Source organism: Petromyzon marinus, chromosome 42 (genome assembly GCF_048934315.1).
Source record: "Petromyzon marinus isolate PM22_M1 ecotype Great Lakes invasive population chromosome 42, UKy_Petmar_22M1.pri1.0, whole genome shotgun sequence".
Classification (NCBI taxonomy): Eukaryota; Metazoa; Chordata; class Hyperoartia; order Petromyzontiformes; family Petromyzontidae; genus Petromyzon; species Petromyzon marinus.
In genome coordinates this window covers 10,677,854-10,690,897 of record NC_133708.1, presented here as the reverse complement: position 1 = coordinate 10,690,897, position 13,044 = coordinate 10,677,854, and the positions used below count along the sequence as shown (strand labels likewise).

The following is a 13,044-nucleotide window of genomic DNA, read 5'->3' as shown; positions in this document are numbered from 1 at the left end:
ATGGAAGAAAACACGATTCCGGCCACAACAATTGTAAACTGTACACGAAAATGTCATACTCATGCGTAACAATTGCAATGCTGCCCACTCCCCACACCTTGCTGACCAGAGTGCTGAAGTATGGCCGTGCAAACCCCACATCCTGCACGGACGGCTCAGGCTGGCGGTGGCATTGTCTGCCCTCATCCAGCAGTGGATTGGCCATGTTCATTGCGTCCGCATTGAGTCCCGCGGGGACCCCCGCATGATACCAGCGGGCGCGTCTGCGTCACGGAAATCTGATGCGCAGTGCAAAGCCATCATTAGCATTACGTAATGGCGTGACACCGCCTCCGCCGCTGCTGATGATGCTGCTGATGCTGCTGCTGCTGATGCTACTTCTTGCAAGCTGCAGAAGCAGCCGCAGCAGCAGCGGCGGCAGCAGCTCGCTCCTGTGACTGCGTTGCGAGGAGGCGCAAGAGGGCCACACGCGTTGGTGAAGTCTCTGGAGCTGCGGAGCCGTGCCGAGAACTCCTCAGCTCCACCATCACCTCTCCTGCTTGCGTTCATTTAAGCTCGTCATTCACAACGCTCGCGCCTGTGCCGAGCAGAGTCTTGTGAGAGCGCAGCATCGTCCCGACGCTTCCTTCTTCCTCTTCTGAGCAGGTAACGCGAGAGTGGTAAGGCTGCAGCAGTAGCAGCAACAGCAGCAGCACACCACGACTCGCATTGCACAGCGTGAGTTTCAATAGCGCAGTACGAGCGCTCGCGGTTGTTGGTTATGCAGAGGCGGAGTTGTTGTTGTTGTTACGTGCGTGTATTCCGGATTATAAGACGCGCGTGTATTCCGGATTATAAGACGCGCGTGTATTCCGGATTATAAGACGCGCGTTCCAACCACCCACCCTTCGACCCACTCCCTCCTCTTGTGATTTAAAGCAAAAGTTGGGGGTGTGTATTAGAATCCGGCTAGGTGCTGCCCAGTGCTTCATTTCGGGTGGCACCGTTCGAAGAGCCTTTTCGTGTTGAAGGGAATTAGTTTAGCTCGACGCAACCATCTCGCCTCGCCTTATTCTATCCCTCACAATTCGTTTCAGAAATCTGGCAAGCCCTGAAAACGAAATATCGAGTGAGAAATTCATCTCCGGGTTATGCCAGAGACTGTGAGTAGAGCTCAGTGCGCTGTCTGCAGTACAAAGATAAAGATCCCCCGTATAGCCTCAACATACTGTTGGGAAAAGTGTTGTTAGCGAGCGCCTATGAAGGCCGACATGGCCGGCACCACGCCCTGCCGCCTTTGTCTCCCTAGTGGCGATGTTCTAAACACGGCACCGGGTACTCATTTGAGGCTGAGTTGACCTAGGTGAGGTCCCAGGATCGGTTCATATAAATCGTCACTGGCGTTGGCCGCGAGCGGGAATCGACCTCGGGATGCGCTGGTTCGTAGTGCAGCGCGCTAACCACTACACCACCGCTCCCCAGTACACACATACGCAGTCGTTTCGGAATTTGTAGACTGTATGTGTGTGTCTATGCACAGTTTTCGTTCTCTCGATTATAAGACGCACTTGTATATTAAAAATATATATTCTTGGTGCGTCTTATAATCCGGTAGGTATGTGTGTGAGACCAAGTGTCGGATCGCCACCGGGAGACAAAGGCGGCCGGGCGTGGTGCTGGCCGCCCACCCCCTCGCGTGCCGTGCCGGCCTTCATAGGTGCTCGCTAACAGCACTTGCCTCAACAGTCTGTTCAGGCTATACGGGCGATCTTTGTCTTTAAATAACGAAATCACTCGTGTGAAAATAGACTAAAACAAACCACTAGTTCTGCTTTGTTAGCAGTGCAGACATTCGGTGTCGACACCACTGTTATACACTCCATTGGCTATGTGGACACTATTATTGCTGAGTGCGGAGTGAGTGCAATCGAGTGGTTAAATAATGGGTCGTCTTTCTTATTTGTTGACAGCAAGTGGTATACATATTTTTTTGACCAACGTGTTTCGTTTTTCTTTTTAATATTGTATTATTCGGATCACACAAACATGGTCACACACCGACTGGATTATGAGACGCGTCCCTGATTTTTGTATTTAAATGCAGAGGGTAAACGTTTCTTACAATAATAATAATCCTCATCATCGCCACTATAGTTAGTTAATTATCGAGGAAAGCCACACCAATCACGATATCGGACTTTGTTTTTTTTTCACTACGGGTCCCGCTTCGTTGGATCGTATATTCAGATGTTGCAAGAAAATGTGTGAGTTGTTATTACAATTAATCGTGACAAAAAACCGGAAGACCCGGAAAAAAACCTCGCGCACGATGTGTGTGGGTGGGGGGGGGGGGGCAACGTTGATATCCCAGTACAGATGGAAACGGATAACGATTAGTCCACGTGCTGTGCCGCCCTCTCCTGGTGAGCCAGGGGTACTGCTCCACGTCGACGCCAACGGGAAGCGAGTCTCGCGACATCTGTGTGATCCACACAAAAGAGAATGCAGCCACCCTTTGGCATTGCAGCTCTGCATTCAACTGCAGTGCTCCAAACACGTGTTTGTGTATTTGATGGATTTTATTTCCCGCCTGCATTCCCACGCGTGATTAGTTGCATTGCCCAATTGCTCACTCGAGCAGCATCTTGATTTATGTTGCGTTGCGTACAGCCTGCTTAACAAAAAAGGGGAAAACGATACGGGTCGCATAATTGCTCGCTTGCAAACGCGTGCGACATGTCAACTGCTTCATTGGTACAGATGTATTTTGAACTTCTTTCGCACCCTACGTAGCCCACCACGGAGCGATAAGATAGGCTTGTGTGGTTAGAACGAGCTGGACTGTTGGCATCATGAGGCCGTCCAATGTGGATGGCGACGATTTTGGCTGGGGAGGCCTTCATCCAGCAGTGCGTAGAGAATATCTATACACAGTATATTAGTTTAGTTTCAGTTTATTTTGGTATAGCCCTGTGAGCCATTCGGCTCTTGAATCGGGTGCAACCACAACAAACAAAAAAAACAAAAACATCTTAAAGTACACGTAAAAGTTGTCAGTCAAATTATAGCTTTACTATTTCATGCCCTATACACAACAGCATTTCATACATTGCACATCACGTGGCTCGCACTGAGTAGATCTGCAGGTCACGCGTGGTGGGGTCAAGCGTCGTCATTCCCACCCCATGCAAGGACGTCCCAGCCAGCACGAGAGATTCAGCCACACACCCCTGTAGCGCTGCACTATTGGAGGCCCTTGTGCGCCTGCAACGCGGGCGAGGGATCGGTTTAACATCGCGATGTGACAGACAGCGCCTTGCACGCCCGCAGTCACTCTCGGCACTTAACACATCGTCTTACAACGACCAAATGCATTAGATTCATCTCGGCCATCGGCTCACACCGGTGCGTTTGTCCCAGCCTTGTAAGCGTGAAGCTTGCAGCCGCGGTGCAGCCAGAACCGCGTGATAGCGATGCAAATCCCAAATGGGTCTGAGCGGCCACGCGTTAGCCGTGATGCACGGATCTCAACTTGAGGGACCTCCTCTTTGAGTGCTCGACACAGCCAATGTACCGCTGTGGCTGCCTGGACACTGAGAGACGATCAAGGCAAGTACTGTTAGCGAGCACCTATGAAGGCCGGCACGGCAGACGAGAGAGTGGGTGGTCAGCACCATGCCCGGCCGCCTTTGTCTCCCCAGTGGCGATGTTTACACACCGTGCCAGGTAATCATTTGAGACTGAGTCGACCTAGGGGAAGCCCGCCCAGCACCGGTTAAGATAATCGTCACTGGTGTTGGCCGTGAGCTATTCCACGACTCCTCACGATCATTCACACACACACAATCCGTGCTACTGGATGAGATAACGCAACTGGGTGTGGCCTCGTGATTGTGATTTTTTCGTGATTGTTTATGGATTGTTTTCATGATTGTGCTTGTTTCACAATTAGTCCGTGATTGGAGTGATTGAAGAGACTGATCGCTTCCATAGGAATGTGGAATTTACACCACCGGGTTCAGGGCTGCCAAACGTCGTCTGGAGTAATGAGACACTCATGACTCTTTGTGGACGCTGTTGTCCCAATGTTTACACTAATGAGGCTGAATATCGCACAAGTAAATTGCAATAAATTTAAACATAACAGGAAAATTTGATTAATTATTCGTGTTGACACAAAAACGATTTGAAGCTCACCTTGTTCCCAAATGAGTTACTCATTAATCAGTTATGTAATGGGATATTAATAATAGGACAAACTAAGGAGATGACATCCCAAGTATGAGTTCCCTTATCTCGCTCTGCTTGCAAGATTTACATTACATACCTAAACTCCGGATATTGGTGCTCTTTTAGGTATTCTCTATTGACCACTTGGCATTTCCCACACGTCACGATGCCCGTGAATCATGTGAGTGTTTACATAATGATCATGCTCGCCTATATTGGCGGCGTGTGGTTACTTAAGATCACGAAGGCAATTCTGAATACCTCAACGCAACCTGGGGTTTTAGCCTTTACAATTACTCAATCAACCAAGCAGCTGATCTACCGATGACATTTTACAATTATTTATTAAATTGGAAGACGTTCAAATTGTATTGCCTTTTACAGATGATGATTGCGTTGAACGGAGTCCCACCGCTTATACGGAGGAGTGTCCTTGCCAATAACCTCTGGTGATACAGGGGCACTTGTTTAACAAACATTCCTTGGCGGATGAGACAGAAAAAGTGGGAACCGGATGTCGAGTTGTGTTAATTAAATTAACGCTGCTGGATAATATTGGTCTGGAAAGCCACCCGGTTGCCGGACTAAAACACACACATATATATTTTTAGAATATCTAATTTCTGTTGATATATTCACTCTTTTTTTTGCATTTATAATTCACACAAATTGAACCTAAAATAGACATTCAGAGGTGCGGGGAAAATACATGATATGTGGAGAGGCAGAATGGAATTCTGTTTATGTTCATTTTAAATTGGGCATGCCAGCCTTGAACAGAAATGTCCCAGCCCAGTGCCATGCAGCAAAAGGCGAGGCACTGCGCTGTGGAAGAAGGTGTTGCTGTCGTCCTTCGGATAAGACGTTCAAAGTCAGTTCATCGTCTGCACTGCAGATATGAGAGACCCCACGTTTCAAACAAAACAACTGGGAGCCCCGGCGCCTCCCCCCCCCCCCTCATCTAATATCCCCATGCAGCTCCCAATACGGAAATCTGTGGTTCCTGCCAGCAGTTTTCCCCAGCGAGAATCATTCGTAAAAAAAAATCCCTTGTTGTTCCGTTTGCTTTTCCCATCCCTGTAAAATGACACCAATGCCTTTCAGCGGATACACTCAGCACGTCTAGGCTTTAAATATATACATATACGTGACTACATACAACTAAATATATATGTGGGCAAATGCAAAAAAAGGTCGTGATTAGTTTCTGTACACTGTAGTTGGCTAAACTGTACAGTTTCAAAATAAATAGACGCGGAAGTCCACTGTCTGCACAGAAAAATAAAGAAATATTTTAGTCCATTAGGCTATTGGCTTTCTTGACAAGTATTATTCTGCAGCATTTTTAAGATATTGAACTGGAAGACTAATAAGAACATATTGTCTTTGTGTGGAAAAGCAGAATTGAGTTGTCTGTTTATTTTTACCCACATTTCTCTACTGGAGCAAAGCATTATTTTTTTTGCACAGTCACAAAAATGCTGTACGTATTTGTGCAATATTAAAGTAAAGAAGCATGAACCCAGCGCAGCAAACATGGAACGTTGGGTCAACATCGAGCCAACAGTCCCAGGCATCTGTATGTATGTTGACATTCTTTCGCACCGTTCGCAGCCAACCGTGCTAATCCGAGGTGCCAACGTTGTCCTAACGTCGCACGTTTACTGGGAAGTAGCCTTCATATTTCTTCTTCGGTGTTCGTAACAAAAAAACAACAACACGGATCGCAAAAAAGAACAAAAAATGCTGCATCTCTTAAAGTTTTTATTTATTTATTGCGGCCTTTGAGACCACTGGCATATTTGAGCACCCTGTGATGCATTGGATTCTGCGAGTGCTTGCACAAGCACGCAGACTTGCGTGCAGCTCAATGCAGATGGCCCTCTCTTGATTTCACTGGAGCCTTCGGCGCTCTGCGACCGTGCCGGACAGATCGATGCCGAACTTAATCAATGACCTCGATAGCGAAACGTCAAAGTGCATGCGTTCGCTCGGGAACACATGTCACTCGCACGCACTGACATGTAAATAGATGCACAGTTCGGATGAGAGGACGTCGACCGGCAACACGAAGCGATGAAATCGGTTTCGTGTTGCAGGTGCCGGGTAAACTGCCACGTCGCGGCTGCGTTTGGAGGCCTTCATCCAGCAGTGGATTCACCACGGCTGATGATGATGACGAGAGACGATTGTTGGAGACTAACGAGTGAACAAAGCATGTGAGCAGAATCTCTTTTTGTTGTTGAGTCTGATTTGCAAGGGTTTGGTTTATGAATACAGATATTCATGCCAGTTTTCTGGCAATGAGATGATACATCTGCTCTTCAGTAACTGTATTTTATTTCCCCTATGTAGTCCATGTGACCATATGGCATTGTATGATATGAATATAATGGTCATTGAACAATATCTATTTACGCCCTTTGTCCATCCACTGCTAGATGAGGGCCTTCCCATGCCATGTGGTTCGTGGGGATTATTTCCATCTGTACAAGGGATAGTGTGTTGCTCCCTTGCACTCGTGGGTTCTTCTCTGGGTGCTCCGGTTTCATCCCACGTGTATCATTAATTGGCTGAACACATCTTAAAATAAAAACTCAAATGAATTACACTCCTGAAAAAGAGTCCTACGGCTCAGTGTGGCTTTACTGGATGCAAAATCAATCATATCATCATCATCATCTGTTACTAAAACGTATTACGGAAACGCGTCGCTGCACCGTCATAGATGGTGGGAAGGGCAGGCAGGTAGATCTCGCCGAGCCTGAAGCAGCGACCTCCATGCGGGGAGTGCATCTCACAGCAGATGGCCTCACGAGAAAGGCACCCCACATTGACCGCATACACGCTTCAGATTTCATCGGGACATTAAATGCCACCGAGGTGTTTATTTATTTATTTCCCCTTCCCTTCTCACTTTACGCATCTCGCTTTGCATCCAAATGCGACGTCCCTGCACAATTGGGCTCAACAACGTGTCGCGACTCGTGTAATATCTTTATTTTTTTTTGGGGGGGGGGGACTTGTTTATAATTATTTCCCGTTCATGTAAAAAACAATAATACGAAAAATTATAGGAAAATAGTATCAGTGTCGGCTTTGCAATATGTAAGCAAATAATGAAAAAAGATGTACATTCAGTTATCATCATCACTTCCAGCCATGGTCCTTCCGCTGATGGATGAAGGCCTCCCCATCTGCCACCACCTCTCGCAATCCCACAATGTGATAATCCACCTCGCACCTTCACACAAACTGATTCCATCGCTCCTTCAACTTGGTGGATGTACACTCGGACACGTTCCTACCCTTGGCTGCCACTCTATTACCATTTTTGACCGTCAGACATCATCCCTTGGAGTGACGTGTCCTGTACAAAACCACTCACGGTTGGCTACGCACGGCGTGAAAGAAGTTCGACATACATACATCGAGAATTATAAATGCTTCGAGTTTTTGAGTGTTAAGGATTGCCCCAAAAGATTAAAGGATTTGCGGCATCCCCATCAAAACAACTCCAACCCCCGTGTAGGGGATATATTCGGTGTTGGACTAAAATGTTCCCGGAATAATATGCGCACACAGATTTTTTTTTTAGAGCTGAATAACCTTGGTCATGAAGGTCAATGTGAAAAATTGCAACAATGCACGGTGAATAATAAGGGAGACCGTATGAATGCTGCTTTTGCATTTTTTCTGGAAAAAAAAAAACTGGGTTTGTGTTTTCTTTGAAATGATCACTGACTTTTGAGGCCTCGGTTCTTGGCGTTCACACAAAGGTTCAATTCATGGCGTGTGATGCCAGGTCTCACGGCGCTCTTTGTCCCTAAGACACTGCTGCGCTTCACTTTGGCAATCCCTTCTCGCTAATTGCAGAGTAACTTACTTAATGCTGCCTCTGTGTATGGGACACTGCCTGTTGTTGGTAAGAGTGACATCTGCTCATAAAACGCCTGGTTGCATTCGGCAGAGTGTGCCGCGGGCTATGCAGTAAAAGATCCAAAAAGCGGCCTCTGTGAAACGAGTTTCATCGCAACATGGCCGGGTGGTTGCGCATATGCCGCTTGTTGTAGAAGTTTCGCGGTCTGAACCCATGGGCCACCCTGGTTAATAACAACAAATGAGTACGGCAACACCAATGCTAGTGCTTGCACAGCATTATGGCAGGGCTCTCCTGAAATAAAATACATCGTGGGGCTCGGTGAGATTTTCCCGGATAAATGAAAGACGTTCTTGTTGTTGTTGTTACTGTTTCTACTGTGGGTGCACACGTGCCGTCTGCTTGGCAGAGATGTTTTATGAAAGAGAGGTCTCCGCTGTGTGCCTGCGTGGCGGTACAAATTTGCCAACATTGAGAATGACTCAGATTACTTTAATTGGTGAAGGAGCATTGCCGCTCACCTGTGAAATAACCGCAGACTTTAATTGTCTGTGAAAGATAGCGCAGTACTCAAGTAGCCTTGCGTTATGAGAATTGCGCAAATACCAAATGCACCTTTTGATTGATTGTTTGTCTTTTATTTTCATTCGCAATATTGTTTGTATTACGAGCACGCTGCTGGTAATGTAATTGGATTTCATTTTCGTTTTTGTGAGTTGGAATAAGGTGGGGCAGCCTCTTTTGCGAAATTAGTTTAAAATCTATTTTTTTTTACATCACTGGAATTAAGACTGCGTGAAGAGCCAATTTGTAATAAGCCTCCATAACATTCTAGTGTTTTTTTTATGAGTTATGAGAGTCTAAAATGTCCCTAATGAGATGTTGTGTACATTTATCCTGTTCATGGACCCTTTGTTGCAGGCTTTTGTCTCGTTAATCCCAGCCGTTTGACAGTCATTCCAAAATAGTACTCACCTCCCCCCATCATTGTCCAGTATTTGTCTGCCAATCAACATACTGCCTTGTATACTATACAAACAATCCCTTTAAGCACCTGCACTTTGAGAGGAGGATATTCCCAATTGGCAACTATACCTGGGGAAAGCGTTGGTTGGAGCAGGTCTACGTTATCATTCCATTCTTACCTCCGTAAAATATTACCTCCAAAGATATGAAACCCATAAACGACAAATGTGACACCACAAACATTTAAATGGATATTCAACCTGTAAGGGTGCGTAGCCTATCTACTAGTTGTTACATTAATGGCATGATTCAAGGTCAGAATTACATTCCAGGGAAATATTTGTTTAAAATCTTGTTTGCACGGCCTCATTTGTACTGTTTCACTAGGGTCCTTCTGGAATGTTTAAACCTATTTGTCTTGTCCTATCATCCAAATCTGATGTTGATAGTTGTAATTACTGGCGAAACGTCGTACTCAGATTGTAAATGTTGTGGATTTGCTCTCCAACACACCGGTGTGCTGTACTCGTGTAACGATTTTTGCACACAGATTTGGTGTACGGTGCTTTTTCTGGAAGTTTTTGCTATTTTTTCTGTTTTTCCTGGATTTTTCTGTTTGCGCGTAGTCACTTTAAGATGTTTTTTTCTTCTTCATGTTTTTGTTTTTTGTTTGTTGCGGTTGCACCCGATTCAAGAGCCGAATGGCTCACAGGCTATACCAAATAAATGAAAATGAAATAAAATGAAAAATTGGCCACGTTCGTTTACATAACAAACTTTACTAATTGGCTGTGTCGGGTGGTGGCTGGTTTAACGACACATTTATGTTTACGCGATCTAACCCACAAAAACTATGTTATAACCCGCATCTGTTCGTGATGCTGCGTTGGCAGTGGTGCATGAGCATGGATAACAAGAAACTCATTCGTCAATAACGCCGTTTTAAAATCTGATAAAAAATATAGCAGGCAAAGTTTTGGGGCAAAAGTCCTCCACAGCAAAGAGATCAGCAGACATATTTGGTTGAATTAATATGCATGTTTTAATTACATTAAAAGATCAATTGTTAGATGCATCGATTAATATAGTGAGCATAAGAATTGTTTTCCTTTGATGAATCGTCACCTATGTCATTCACATATTTAATAAGCGTTCAATATTATCATGATGCACACAGATGCGCATTCACAACACGCAGCTACCGCATATGACGCTTGTAATGCAGACAATAATAATGCAGAGAATATGGTCATTGTGTCAGTTTGCTGATAGTAACTGTATTGTAACCGAATGACTGGTGCCTCGGTATCTGTGGCTGAGTGTCTGGCTCCCTTGGTGATTTTATGTCTGAGTCTGGTTGCCTCTGTGTATTCACGCCTGTGTGGCTGTTTGCCAACGTGGCGGATCGTAGTTGCGCAGCACGGCACAATTCGCTCGTAATTCACGCGGTCTTTCGTTAAAAAAAACCCCACTTCTGCCGTGGCTACACCTTCGCCATCGCCACCATCAGCAACGGCCAGCCGACTGCCGCATGAAGGTCGACCCGAGCCATCGCCGCCCCTCGCGATCTTGCGATGTTGCCATCAGTCAGCGAGCACCTTGCTCCGTCTCCACGATGGACGTCGTCTCGGAATGCCTTCTCGTTCCCTGGCTGCCGCTCCGTTGTCATCCTCTGCCCGTGGGCCACCGTGGCCCCGTGACAGCCGTAACCCGGGGCTCGGCAACCCGCGGAGCCAGCTGCTTGGGGACCGTCATCCACGCATCACACGCATTGCGGCTCTTAAAATATCGATGATTATTTTTTAAACCAAATTAAAAAAAAGTATTTTGCTATTTTTATTTCCGACCCCTAGTCATTCCGTACCCTGCCCTCAAGCCCACTTACTTTTACGAAACGTTGAGATTATGCCATTGATCTGTTCTCCGATCCACGTGGCGGCTGCACTTTAGGTATTTGACTAAGTCACGCGTGACACATGTTTGTATGTATGTATGTTGAACTTCTTTCGCACCCGACGTAGCCAACTGTGTCAATCCGAGGTGCGGAAGCAGACAGCAGGCGATGCCACTTCAGGGCACACCATGACCCCACGTTCTTTTCAGCGGGGGGGGGGGGGGGAAATACTCCAGCAACTGAGTCGTGAGCTTTGGGCTCACAAGGGACAAATCGTTAGTCCTGAAAAGAGAACAAACGCATTAACCAGAAACATTATCTCATTTGGTCACCGTCTGCACGCCCGCGACGTGAATGTGCCCGCGAGCTAGAGGATGCGTTTGGCCGCTGCTTTCCCTTTTGAGTTAAAAGTCGGAGCTCCCATTCCCATCGCCCCCAGCCCTATCGAGATGCTAATGGAGATGCGAGGGTGGTGGTGGTGGCTGGCGATGCTGTGTGTCTCTTGAAACACGCATATGACGTGATGCGAATTTTCATCCCATTTCCTGCTCTAGGTAGCAGAGCCCTTCTTTATCTGCCACCGAGTGCTCGTACGGCTGACGCTGCTAATCATCTTACGCCATCCAAGGCGAGTTTGTGATGGCGATGGAGTGGAGCTCGCTTTGTTTTGGTTTCCACTGCAAAGGATTTATTTGCTGTGAGTAATTAATCAAAGGTCATTGTAAGGCCACTTATTTAATCAGCAGAGACTCGGCAAATGTCAAAACTCATTTTCAGATAGGGAACTGCTACATTGAGATGTAATAACCAAAAGCCATGAATGAGTTCTTGACTTTGATTTTGGGCGTCCACCGGAGGGAGGAAGCCACACCCCACATATCATAGGGTGACTCTTAAAACTGACATCGCCCTGACCACCTCCCCGGGCCCCACACGTACTACAACACCCGGAAAGCTGCAGTGGTCATCCAAACAAGTACAAGCCAACAGACCCAGTCCCGCAGATGGAAATCCGATGAGATGGGGCACATTCACTTTAAGATGTTTCTTGTTCATGTTTTGTTTGTTGCGGTTGCACCCGAGTCAAGAGCCGCATGGCTCGCAGGGTTATACCTAATAAATGAAATTGAAAAACTGAACTGAAACATTCAAGTGTGATCCGCTCCCGCTAATTTCTACGAGTAGTTTTAATTTCATTTCAGCCTTTTACGTGGGACAAATCACGTAGACAATTTGTGAATTATGTTCAACGGCTATGCGCGCACACATTTCTCCCACTCGTTAACAAAACACTTGATAGGTCCCAGGAGAATAATCGGAGTCTTGGAATTTGATTGATAATTGATCGTGCATTTTGACACAAAACACGTTCTAATTCAATGCTAAAAGTAATCCTGCACAATTAATGTCAGCGTTGATTCTGTAAAATCTTCAGAATGGCTTTATTCGGGCTATGCAAACACCACCATAATGTGCAGACCATTTGTTTTGCTGGTGTCAGTGGCCGTGCCTAAATGCTGTCATGTACCCGATTCTGTCTCACGCTGTCTGCGAGATGATTCATTTTTCAAAAAAAAGCTCACGGGCGGCATTGGTGACAATGTAGAGTCACTGCTGTGACTTGCTGCTGAGAAGATGAGGATGTTTAAGGGCTGTGAAGAGCTGCCCAGCATGTGGCAAGATCAAAACTCACCAGGCTGCGTGTCTGCCGCGCGTGAGCGCGCAGTGGTCGGGGAAATGTCGGAGTGGCTTCGCACCACGTGCTACGAAGCTGTGACCTGCGTTCAATTGCCACTCATGGCGAACACCAGCGGTGAATGTCTGAAACGGTTCTGGGCCTCCCCTCGGTCGACTTAGCCTCAAATGAGTACCCGGTGCGGTGTGTAAACATCGCCACTGGGGAGGACAAAGGCGGCCGGGCGTGGTACTGGCTACCCACCCCCTCGTGTGCCGTGCCGGCCTTCATAGGCGCTCGCTAACAGCACTTGCCACAGCAGTTTTTTAAGGCTATACGGGGGATCTTTGTCTTGTGTGCAGTGGTGGGGCATTGGCGCGGTGGGTTGCACATCGTGCTACGAAACTGCAACCCGCCTTT

The 13,044-nt window shown here is 46.7% G+C and overlaps 1 protein-coding gene across 7 annotated transcripts in view; it reads left to right on the top strand.

Moving 5' to 3' along the window:
- Nucleotides 1-251: 251 nt before the first annotated feature.
- Nucleotides 252-13,044, top strand: part of LOC116951149 (neuronal cell adhesion molecule-like) — a 130,033-nt gene continuing 117,240 nt past the window's right edge. For 2 of the 7 annotated variants that reach the window (XM_076073510.1, XM_076073507.1), the window contains exon 1: nucleotides 266-645. The gene's annotated coding sequence lies outside the window, so the exon portion shown is untranslated. Of the gene's footprint in view, nucleotides 646-13,044 lie in introns of all 7 variants that reach the window. The other 5 variants (XM_076073513.1, XM_076073509.1, XM_076073508.1 and 2 more) reach the window with 4 other exon arrangements.